The sequence below is a fragment of the Papio anubis genome, chromosome 16 (genome assembly GCF_008728515.1).
Source record: "Papio anubis isolate 15944 chromosome 16, Panubis1.0, whole genome shotgun sequence".
NCBI classification, from domain to species: Eukaryota; Metazoa; Chordata; class Mammalia; order Primates; family Cercopithecidae; genus Papio; species Papio anubis.
The window spans coordinates 2131645-2143741 of NC_044991.1; the positions used below are offsets into that span (position 1 = coordinate 2131645).

At 53.7% G+C, this 12097-nt stretch overlaps 1 protein-coding gene across 1 annotated transcript in view; it reads right to left on the reverse strand.

Moving 5' to 3' along the window:
* The window catches only part of TAFA5 (TAFA chemokine like family member 5), a 251054-nt gene that overhangs the window by 171630 nt on the left and 67327 nt on the right, over positions 1-12097 (reverse strand). The window lies entirely within an intron of this gene.

Here is a 12097-nt window from a genome sequence, read left to right on the forward strand (position 1 = left end):
AGATAAAACTAACACACATCTCAGGAGGAGACACCAAGGGTCTTACTGACATGGCAGGAAAGATCCTTTACAAATACCGAAACCATTACTGTGTTGAGAATCAAAACACTAAGCAAGCCAGAAAGGGTGAGGGGGTCCTGGGTCCAGTCTCTGGATAGAAGAGAAGAAACTGTGATGGGAACCAACAGAAGGATGCCCACATCCTCCCGAGAAGGTGGAACGAACCAGGGGCATGGCCAGGTGTCCAGGCAGGAGGGCACTTGGCCAAAGAGCTGCACTTCCACAGTGCCAGGTGGGTGTGTGTTGCCCCAAGCCCCTGCAAACTGCTGCTTTAAGGCTAGTGTAGCTCAGACCAGAGCCAGAGGAAAGCTGTCCACAGAGGGATTGCCTTCTGCTTGGGGACAGTCCCCACAGTGCCTGAGGTCAGACCCCACAGTGCCTGAGGTGTGGGACTTTCGATGGAGAAAGTGAGCATTTTCTTTAACATATCTCTAACTGAAATTCAACACTGCCTTCAATTAGGCATGTAGGCAGTAAACACAATACTTTAGCCATAACTATGACTTTGTCACCAACAAAAATCACAGGTATTTTCATATCACATTACAGCTCTTGCAGATATCTCAATCTATTGCTTATTTTCACCATTACTTCAAATTATGGTCATCCCACTACTAGACTTTGTATGTAATGTTTTCCTAAAGAAAACACATTACTATATCAAAATAGGCTTTTTACCATTTGCTAACTGCATGTGGATATAATTGAACTTCTTCATCAGGTAGTTTTAGTTTGTCCTGAGATGGGTAGCACAGGCTTCACCAGACTTCCAAACAGGCCTATGGCACACAAGAAAGCCAGGAACCTGCTTCTGGAGTGAAAAACTCAGGGTCTAAGAAAAAACCAGGGCAGAGCAGAGTTAAGGACTTTGATCATTCATGAGAAGCAGGGTCAGCAGGTCCAAAGGTAGCACAGTTCCTCCCAAGAGTGAAATGCACAAAAACACCTGTCCACAGGGTCAAGCCTGCCAGCAAATGTGGGGACCCTATTTGCCCATCGGCTGCAATGCCCACTTCCAGGGTGGCCCATCTGTCCACGCACCTTGCCAGTTCCAAGGGAATACAGTAAACTCTCGTGGTCAAGTGAGAAGCCTGTTGGGCTACACAGGGCAGAGGTGATTCACACTGACCAGTCACTACACACACCTCAACCTTATTCCTATACAGACAGGACCTAGCAGGCAGACATCACTAGGTGTTTGCAGAAAGCTAGAGGCATGAAAGAGAAGACAGGCTCAGCTATGCATACTCTACACGTGAACCTTAGGGGACAGAAATAATTCAGTGAAAATAATCATAACCGTAATTGTGATTATTCTAAATAGCATCATTCTCAAAAAATTTGAAAGAACATAGTAGCAATAAGAGAAAACCAGACTCCTGGGAGAAAAAAAGGCAAAAAGCAAGAAAAAAAACTGTTTGAAATTAATGTCACTGGCTCATTTTAAGATCTAGGGTATACACTGAATGGTAAAATGGGAATGAATGAAGACTGAGCTGTGGAAAGGAAAATCAAATATGTTTACAAGAGTGGAGAGCACACAGAAAGGTGAAAAATTATGGTAAATTTGAGACCTAGAAGGTATATCCTAGGCATCCAACTTTCATTTATTAGAAGTTCTAAAGGAGAATAAAAGGCAACAAAGAGGAGGAAATAGTCAAATAAATAACTACACATCTTCAGATTGTAGAGACTTATCATATTCTGATTAGATCTAATGGACAGACACCTAGAGACGACCAATGCAAGAAAACCTTGCATAATTGTTTTAAAAAAAGCAAAAAAACAAAACAAAACAAAACAAAACAAAAAACAGGCTAGGCACAGTGGCTCATGGCCTGTAATCCCAGCACTTTGGGAGGCCAAGGCAGACAGATCACGAGGTCAGGAGATTGTGACCATCCTGGCCAACATGGTGAAACCCTGTCTCTACTAAAAAGACAAAAATTATCTGGACGTGGTTGTGGGTGCCTATAATCCCAGGTACTCCAGATGCTGAGGCAGGAGAATCTCTTGAACCCAGGAGGCAGAGGTTGCAGTGAGCCGAGATTGTGCCACTGCACTCCAGCCTGGCAACAGAGCGAGACTTTGTCTCAAAAGAAAAAAAAAAAACAAAAAAAAAAAAACCAAAGAAGAAAAAACAACAACAATAACAACAACAAAAAATGTTCTATGAGGAAAGAAATGAGCTGATACTGAATTTTGCTTTAGAAACCCTGGCTTCTTGAAGACAGTGGAGCACTGACTTCAGATTCTGATGGGAAAAGATAGAAGACCTAGAATTTTATACCCAGCTAAACAGCTGACAAAGTATACATACCATTTGAGGCAATTCAGAAGTTCAGTTTACTAGTCCCATCCCTTATAGGAAAAGCTGATCTACGTTATACTCCACCAGAGAAAGGAATCAAGGGACTGTACCTGAAGATATGGAATAAAGGAAAATGTAGCACATTTGACTCTCTAGAAGTAGAATAAACTGTGAAGAATAGGTATAAAGATAATTAGGCCTTGATACTTGAAAGAATCTCCAACTGGTAAAATCTTTACAATGGTATCTCTCTTTCTCCATGGTTCTAGTCAGAAATCTTCCTTCTGCTATAAACATGTATGGGATAGAATTATAAATGTCCTTTAATTCCATTCAAGTTTTAAAATCAACATGTACACAAATTAATCGTAGAAACCTAAATGTAAATTCTCAAATCTGACCATTAACTACGTAATAGAGGAATGAAAAATGGAAGGCAGTGTTTTAATGGAGAAAGTAAGTCCTCTGTTTTTTTCCTGTTCAAAATGGAAAGTGAGGAGGTCCTGACCAGAGGTGATGAATTAAGAAGTCACAGTTTGAGTGTGCGCTGCTGACATCATGCATGTTGAAAATAAAAACGTATAGTGATCAGGGCCAGGCTAGTTAAGAAAGCAGCTGTTAACCATTTTGTCCCTGGGGAAAGGCCTGGATGCCAGGACGGAGGAGGCATAATCCTGCTTTTCATTTGGAACTTTCCTTTGTCATTGCAGTTTGTTTTTTACCATATGCGTCATGTATGTTCTGCAATTTGAGATACCCTAGTCTCATAAAAACAATGTAGATCAATTGTGTTACATTCATATAATGTAATGCTTTGCCCTGTTTGAGGAAAAGGAGGAAGTGGTATATATACATACAAGCAAAGATAAAGGCAGCCTCAGCTGTGTTTTCAGTAGGCATGATCATACACACGCCCCTAACAATCGCAGGCCACGAGGCAGGGAGGAGGTTGTGATGTTGGCCTTGATCAACGGGCAGAATCCATCCAGTGTGGACAGGAAGGCGGGGCAGATGCAACGCAGTAGGGCCCTGCCAGGGCAGTGTGGGGAGCAGAGGAGTGAGGCTGAGCCAGAAAGAGGGGTGATCTCCATGTGAGCATGTCGGCCAGGAAGAGCACAGCCTCAGGGAGGCCTCTGGCACTGTGGCTATGTGTGCAGGTGCACCGGCAGCCAGGACATTGGGGTAAATCCAGCATGGCCCCTGAGGGCCCGAAGAAGTCCCCAGAGGGACTAGAGCATGGCAGGCCATAGTTCCTGCCTCTTTCTGGGCCTGGAAGACAGTGAGAGGGCACACCAGCCACATGCTGAGGTCAGGCCTGGAAAGCAGACACAGGCCTCACCAGCACCTGGGACCCAAGCAAGGCCTGCGGGAGGCCGCCCCTGGGGATACACGTGGGTCGGGTCGGCATGCACTTCATGGCCACTTGACGAGCGCAGCCCCCGTGTCAGCCAGGATCAGCAATGCAATGCCGGCAGACCGGGCCCGTGGCAATGCAGAGGGGCTTCCATGGGCACCATGCGCACGACCAAGGTCGGGAGCGCTGGGGTTGCTCTGGGGAGGAGGGACCACGGTGCTCACAGGAATGCTACACACCCGTGGGCCTTGATTGTAGTAGCTGCAGTCCCCATGTCCTTGGCAGCCTCCAAGTCCACTATCAGACCAGCCATCCCAGAGTTCACAAAACAGAAAGGCGCCCAGACCCCCAGAGACACCCCAAGTACACGGTTTATTGAATCGATGCCAAGCGCATGGTGAGAAGCAAAGGGTCATTTCAAATGTCGGGGCCAGGCCAGGTTTTGCAGTTTCCAGAAACTTCCATGACTGTACCCACCCCACACTCCTCTGGAGCTGAAGTCGGAGTATCCACAGCCTGTGGCCCCGCGTCCATTGTCCTCAAAGGTTGCCCTCTTCTGAGTAACTGCAGCCACCTGCAGTGCTTGGCACACCCCAGGCAGCTGTCCGCATCCCACAGAGGTCAAAACCAGGCACCAGGGAGGGGAGGCCGCAGTGTAGGAGCAGCCAGTGAGGACTCCTGTGACTCAGGCTCCCAGGCCCCAGTCTGCTCACAGCCCAGCCCTGTCCCTCCTTCAGAGCTGGCTGGGGGTTCAGAATGGATGGTGCCTGATGGCCCTGGCCATGAGCACAAGAGGATGCTCTGCCCTTGTCTGCCCTTGTCCCCCACCCGGCCCTGCAGGCTGTGCTCACTACTGCTGGACACTGGAAGGAGATCTAAAGAAGGGCAATGGGGCTTCAGGGGGAGCCTGGGCTGGCAGTCAGGGGCAGCATGGGGCAAAAAGCAATGGGCTTTGTCGGGGAAGGACCACTGGTCACAGGTCCAGCCACCGGTGTGACCAGACCGCTGGCCAGTCATTAGTCTCCCCGTGCCCCGAGTCCTCACTGACGCCCACTGCAAGGATTACAGCAAGTGCGGGCAGAGAACACCACACATGGTTGGCCTCAAACAACGTTTTCTTTCCTCCTTTTCCTTCTGCATCCGTGGAAGAGGCCGTATCTTGTCCCCAAGGAGATCTCTGGGACACACTGTTGTGAGATTTCAGAGAGATGTCCCAGCCAGCCCTTGTCTGGAGTCACTCCCAGAAGAGAATCTTCATCTGAGCTCAAGATTTGATTCTGCACCAAGGGTAGATGCCCTGGCAGGGCTGGCTCTGACCTCTCCTCCGTGCTTCATACCCAGGCTGAGTTGCACATCCTGTCTCTGGAGCAGACGAGACGTGAGCAGAGCAGGTGATAGAAGAAAGAGAAAACCAGAAGAGGAAAGGCCACCAGTTTCTGGAGGAAAAGAGAGAAGATGGAGGTGCAGGCCAGGGCAGGACGAAGGTGCTGCTTTCTCTCGCTACCAGCTGGGCCTCTGGATGGCTGAGGCCGAGTCCAGGCAGGTCCTGTGGGCTCAGTCACAGGGGTGAAGACAGACTTCCTGCTAGCCCAGGGTTTGGCTGTTTTACCTGCATTTCTTTTGTGACCTCCTCTGGCATACCCAGAAAATAGAGGCCGTGAACTTCTCACTGTCCCCTAGATGGGACTGAAGCTCCCCAGCTGGCACAGACGCTGCCCACGGTGGGTCCACGATCTTCACTGGTCTCACCTCCCAGCTCTAGGACTGCAGGCCACTCCATTGCAGCCAAACCTCTGCCCATTCCCAGGCCTGCCCAGCACCTTGCATGGGCTGAGCCTCGGCCAGGGATGCCCTGCTTGACCATCATCCTGCAAGAGCTCATTCCCCAGACCACCCTGCGGACTGCGGTGTTACACCTGTTCCCGCAGCCCCAGCCACCCCTGCCACAGCCCGGGGCACCCAGACGGCAAAGCTGCTCTTCGTTCCCAAGCTCACCCGGGGGAGTTTGGAGGATGTGTGACCAGCTGGTGAGTTCTGAGTGAATGCAGATAGGAGGAGGGAGCTGGGAGGGGACCTTTGGAGGAGCAGGCCTGTCCCCCCTCCCCTCAGGCCACCTGCCCACCCTGGCCAGCCCTGCCAGCCATGTCCGCCAATCCCCGCCCGCAGCAACCGCAGGGGCTCTTATCTCTAGACCCGCACCCACGATCACCCTGCTCTCCTTTTTGAAATTCTTATCTTTTCTCTGCACACATTAACTCACACTTTCGCTGGGCTTAATAGATCCCATTCACTCAAAGTGGGGATTGTCCTTTTAAAGCATTTCCTAATAAGGCTGGGAGGAAAGCACTCAGCCTGGGGAGGGCGCCTGCTACCCCCGGTCCTTGGAAACAGATGGGCACGCACGAGGGCCCTCCCAGCAGCCTTCCGGAGGCCAGGCGGGCAGCACGCAGGGGGATGCTCTCCCCAGGTGAGGGCTCAGCCTGCCCCTCAGGGAAGCAAACACATTTTTTGTGTGTGTTTTCATTTAAAAACAATCATTTCCTGTTCAACTATCCTAAGGAAAATGAAAGCAAATTCCAGATGTTCCCACCCGAAATCTGGAAGTTCTGTTCTTCAGAAAATACCCCAAAGCAGCACCTGCCCGTGTGGAGAAAGGCCCCTCCACAAGTGGATCAGCGAAACCTGCAAACAACACAAGTGCCCTTCGACAGGGAAACGGCATCCAGTGCGGCCAGTCCACAGGCAGCCGTCTGCGGAGCAAAGGAGAAAGGACACACCCAGCCCACTGACATCCCCAGGCGTAAATCATGAAGCCACAGTGGCAAGCAAACTACAGCAAGCTGCAGAACCACGTGGGCTGCATGGTCCCAGGCCTTTGAAAAATGCTTCCGAGGGGGACAGAGGCAAAAGCAGGACAGCATGATCAAGGGCTGGCTCCTCTACGGGCCACACCCTTTACACACCTCACCCTGTTTACTTCTCACAACCTTCTGAAGCAAAGATCCCACTCCTCCCCCACCACCAATGTATTGCTGAGGAAACTAAGGCTCAGGCAGCTCAGCAACCTGCCTATGGCAGCACAAGGAGAGTGTGGGCTAAGCTGGAGTGTACCTGGGGAGGCCCCACTGCACCTCCCCTGGTGTTTATCCTCGGCCTTTCCTCCACCCATTTGTCCATCCTTCCATCCATCCATTCCATCCACCATCCATTCCTCCATCCATCAATCATTCCATCCACCCATCCATTCATCATCCATCATCCATCCACCTACCATCCACCCATCCATCCATCCACCATCCATCCACCCATCACCATCCATTCTTCATCCACCTATCATCCATCCATCCATCATCCATCCGTCTTTCATCCACCCATCATCCATTCATCACCCATCATCCATCTACCTACCATCCACCCATCCATCCACCATCCATCCACCGTCACCATCCAGTTCGCCAATCACCCGTCGTCCATTTCGTCGTCCGTCATCCGTCATCTGTCCGCATGTCACCTGTCAGAACAATCCATCATCCATCCATCCATCATCTATCCATATCCACCTATCATTCATCCATCATCCATCCATCCCTCTATCATCAACCCATCATCTATCCATCATCCATCTAGCCACAATCCATCCAACATACATCCGTTTGTCCATTCATCCATCCATCCATCCATCCATCCATCCGCACATCTATTCATCATCTATCATCCATCTACTCATCTACCTATCATTCATCTATCTATCTATCTATCATCCATCCATCCATCCATCCATCCATCCATCCATCCATCCATCCATCCATTTGTCTACCCATCAGTTCATCCATCCATCCACCCATCCCTGGTTTTGGTGTAGGCAAGGAACAATCAGGAGAGAATAAAACCCAGACCTGCCATCTCAAGCCACTGCTCCAAGGCAATTCTAGTCCCACAAGGGGGACAAGATCCATGGCTGAAGCCAGCATGTGTGCTCCTGAGGGCTGAGCACAGGGCTGGGGTGGGTGCAAGGCCCTGGAAATCCTCTCAGCAGTGCCAGAGTGAGGCAGTGCTCTCACGTGGTAGGTAGACGTTCAGAATCTAAGACCTGAGAATAACAGTTTATCTGTGGATGCCTAAAAGCCTTCAATTGATGGGGGAAAACCTCAGATCCTGCCCAAGGCTGGCACCAGCCAGGCAGGTTGAGCTAAGCAGAGTTGAAGAGAGTTAGGTATTGGTGGACCTGGTGCACTGAATATTTATTTACACATTGCTGGGAACAGAGCATCACACATTTATGAAACTAAAACAGGAGCATCATCCCACAGCCATTTCTACGACTTTGCTGTCCATCAAGCCAGAGGGCCTGGATCTGGGACATCTATGTTCCCACTCCTCTACCCACAGCTAGGAGGGCCACTTCCCATCCCTTGCAGCCAGCGCCTGAGGAGTGCCCCGCCTACTGTGCCTTCTCAGGGCTCACACCCCACCCAGCACTTGGCTGTGACAGTGGGGTCTTGTCTGTTCCCTAGGCCTGCCCCAAGCCAGAGCCCACATGCCCTCACATGGGCAGGGAGTCTGCTCCCGCCTGCCGTGACCATGTCCAGTGTCCTCCAGGGAAGCTCCTCTCAGCCCCACCACGGCCAAGAGGCTCCCCAGCCACCATCTTACCATGGCCACGAGAAGGCAGAGTGCAGAGCAAAGACAGCAGGTGTGTGGCCATGCATTTTCATTCCCCTCTAACCCCTCATGGATGGAGATGCCAGCTTACAACTCTCCCAGCCACAGCTTCTGCCCCTCATCTTCTTTGCAGGGCCACTGGGGGGATGTCTCAGGCTGTGTGTGGCACCGAAGGCACCCACTATGGGGCAGCCGTCCTGCTTCCATGCTGGTTATGGTGAGCTGAGTCTCGCTAGAAAAGTTGATGGAACCCCCAGGACATTCCCTCAGTGGCTCCCAAGGACCAGTACACATGTGCCAGGCCTGGAAGCTTTCTCCAATGGCTGGAGCCCACTCTGCCCAATGGAGAAGGAGGCTGCAGTCCCTGGGGCCAGTGACTCCGTGTGGAGTGGCCCTGAGCTAAGGCCTGCAGAGCTGGGCCCACAGATGCTCCAGCCCCTCACTCTCGGGAGAAGACCCTGAGCCCCAGCCCGTGGTGTGCACCTTTCTCAGAGCCCCCAGTGGGCTGACTGGCCGCCCAGCAGGACAATGACCAGACCACATGTGACAGCAGAATTCCAGCCCACGGTCCCGCAGCTGCAAGCCCGGAAGCCAACCCACGGCCCCTGCAGTCATCAGGCCCAGAAGGTCAGCTCTCGGTCAGTAACCACCAGCTTCCCTCATTTTCTGTCCCTTCGTCCCAACTCAGGACCAGCCAGAGAAAACCCAACGTGCCCTGATGCCTCCTTAGGGAGCTGCTCTGGCTTGCCCAGGCCTAGGCCTCCCATCCGGGCAACGTGGAGTGTCCCTGTTCCACCACGAGCCTCCTGCTGTCCTCCTGCCGTGGGCGCCGAGTAACGGCCTTTGCTCATTCTCACTGGTCGTCTTCCTCCGTTTCCACAGTGGTCATGTGTCCAGCTGCCCACAGCGTGGCCAGGGGATGAGCCGCGTTTGTGGACTGCACTCCCCGCCTTTTCCACATCCCCACTTCCTGCACACACCATGTGCACGCCAGGCCTCGGCTTAGGGTCTGCTTTTTGGGGACCCCAGGCTGAGGAACCCCTTGCTGTACAATGTACTCTTTGTACGGAGAACAGCTGCTCCTTCCACAGCGTCGTCAGTTTCAGGAAGGACAAGGATGCCCGGCTCCAGGAAGCCCTGGGCCCAGTGAGGAGCCTGGTAGGACCTGGAGGAGGGCCGGGTCAGGCAGGCCAGTGAGGGAGTGGCCTTTACTTACAGTAGGGTGGAGTCGACACTGCCACCTGGCGTGGGTCCTCGGGGTCTTGACCTTTGTCAAGAAGCTGGTGTTCTCCCAGGAGCCCAAGATCCCATTATCCTGCTCGGCTCACTGGTAGCAGAATGGGCACTGTGAGCATTGCTGCTCCGAGGGAGGAGGCCACGCCCCCGTCTGTCGGGGTGCAGAGGAGTCCGAGAGGCGGAGGGCCCAGCAGCGCTGAGCTCCAGGACCCATGCCTGCACAGCAGCACCAAGAGCCCCTGCTCGGATGGCAGGCGTAGATCCCCTCTGGCAGCCAGGCCCCTCTTCCCGTATAGAGACAAGAGGAGCCCCACACGCCACCCACCTCCAGATACTCATATATGTGGCCAACACCAGCCCCACCTGTGCCCAGAGGAGTTCAGGGCCCAGCTCCACACTGCCAGTGAGTGAGGCCAGACAGACCACTGCAAGCTGGGAGAAGCCACCCCTTTGTCCCTACGTAAGCGCTCACTGTGGTCCCCACTGGAGAAATGCACAGGAGGAACCCCCAGGATGAGGCCACTTGTCCGCAGGGCTCTTGGAGGGGATGGGGGGCCCCTTGTCCGCAGGACTCTTGGAGGGGATGGGGGGGCCACTTGTCCGCAGGGCTCTTGGGGGCCATGCAAAGACCTGGCCGAGTACCCGAGGAGGGGCGGCCGGCACTGTTTGCTAAATGTCAGAGAAATGGTGGAAGGTCAAGGGCCGAGGCTCTTGAAGGTCACTTGCGGCTATAGAGGAGCAAGCAGGCGGCTCGGTCCAGCCCAGCACTGGTGTGGGAGATGCCAAGGTACCAGCCTGCAGCTCCGCCAGGGCCACTGGTACCATCACCCACCAGGGCCTCCGGTACCATCACCTGCACAGACGGGCATCCCAGGGCTGTGAGAGGAAAGAGGGCTCAGAATTGTCATGAGAAACGGTGTCAGGGGCCCAGGCCTGACCCGCCCTGACCCCACCATTAACCAGAGACTGGGCGTGGGGGCCTGGCTGTCCCATCTGCCAGTCAATGATGGTTTAGGAGGGGTGGAAGGCAGCTTTTCCTGGCAGTGTCAGTGGAGTCTTGAGGGCCTTGGAGGCTGTGACAGGGACCCGGGGGTCCCCAGAGGAGCTAAATTCCTGCCCTCCCTCCCTGGTGGGGAGGTCTGGGCTTGGTGCTGATACGGGGCTGCCCCTGAGTCACAGGCCTTGTGAGGTCCACACTGTTGTTCAGTTACCTTCCTGTGCCCCCTTCTCATTTTCTAGAAAGGCTCTGGGGAAATGAGGCAGCTTAGGATAAGGAGGGCAGCAGAGACGGCTGCAAATTAGTGCTTACCCTGCACCAGGACCAAGTTCCACACCACCGCCTACCAGTTTGTTCCTACGACGAATCCCTAAGAAAAGGAGCCTGAGGCAGAGAGCACTCAGGGAGCCTGAGGCAGGGCAGGGTGCCCAGCGGCCATGAGCCGAGCCACCGCCCACAGTCCCAGTCCCAGGACGGAAAGGACTCTGATCCCGCGTCACCGTGCAGAGCGTGCGTGGCCCCGGACTGGCCCCCACGCAGCCATGCTAAGCCTCGGGAACACAAACTTCTAAATAAGGTCAAAGCCCAGGTCAGTGACTCAACGTCCGCTCCCAGCACCAGAAATGGTTGACTGATTTTTAGACACCTGGGGGGAGCATTGTTTGTGCCAGTGGCTCATGACCCACCGCGGGCATCGCCATTCTCCAGCAGGGGGCGGGGGGGAAGCGGGGTGTCCAAGCCTTGAGGCATTGCCAATCACAAAGCCAAGCATTCCAGCCCCGCCGACCCAGAGCCACCGTGAGGAGCGGATACAAGCAGGGGCGGCAAACGTTTCAAACCGTGGAGTGGTGTGGCCTCCACAGAGAGATCGGGCTCCAAACCTGTGGGTGAGTTTTCACCCCCGAAACGAGGCTGGAAACACAGGCCCTGCTGAGGACACCATGTGCCTTCCTCCCCAGAGGCCAGCAGCCCCAGCACACCTGGAACAGCCTCGTCACCTACGGCGCAGCCTGAGGAATTCACAGACCTGCAAAGGGGCTCCAGAAACGTTGTGACGAGGGCACTCGGCTATCCCTGGGGAAGGGAGAGGCTCTGGCTTCTGTCCTTGAAGCAGAAAGGACTTTCCTTGGCCTGGTGATAGAGGTACCAGCAAAGCGTCCCAGAGCCACAGAGCAGAGTGGGTCCGACACGTGGGATGTCATCAGCCATCAGCCCAGCTGCTCCCTGGGCCCCGAGGCCTGTGTGGCACATTCTGTCCTTATGATCACACACACCTTCCCAGGGCGGGATGCATCACCTCCCATCCACAGTCCCCACCCACAACGCTCCCAGCTTGAAGAGCAGAGCCTGCCACAGCCAGACCCAGACAAACCCCAGTGTCACCCACACAGGGAACCCCTCCATCCCCAGGTCCAGAGGACAGCACAGGATGAGAACTGCTCAGACACAGGAGCCAAACAAAAGCCACTTTCAAGAC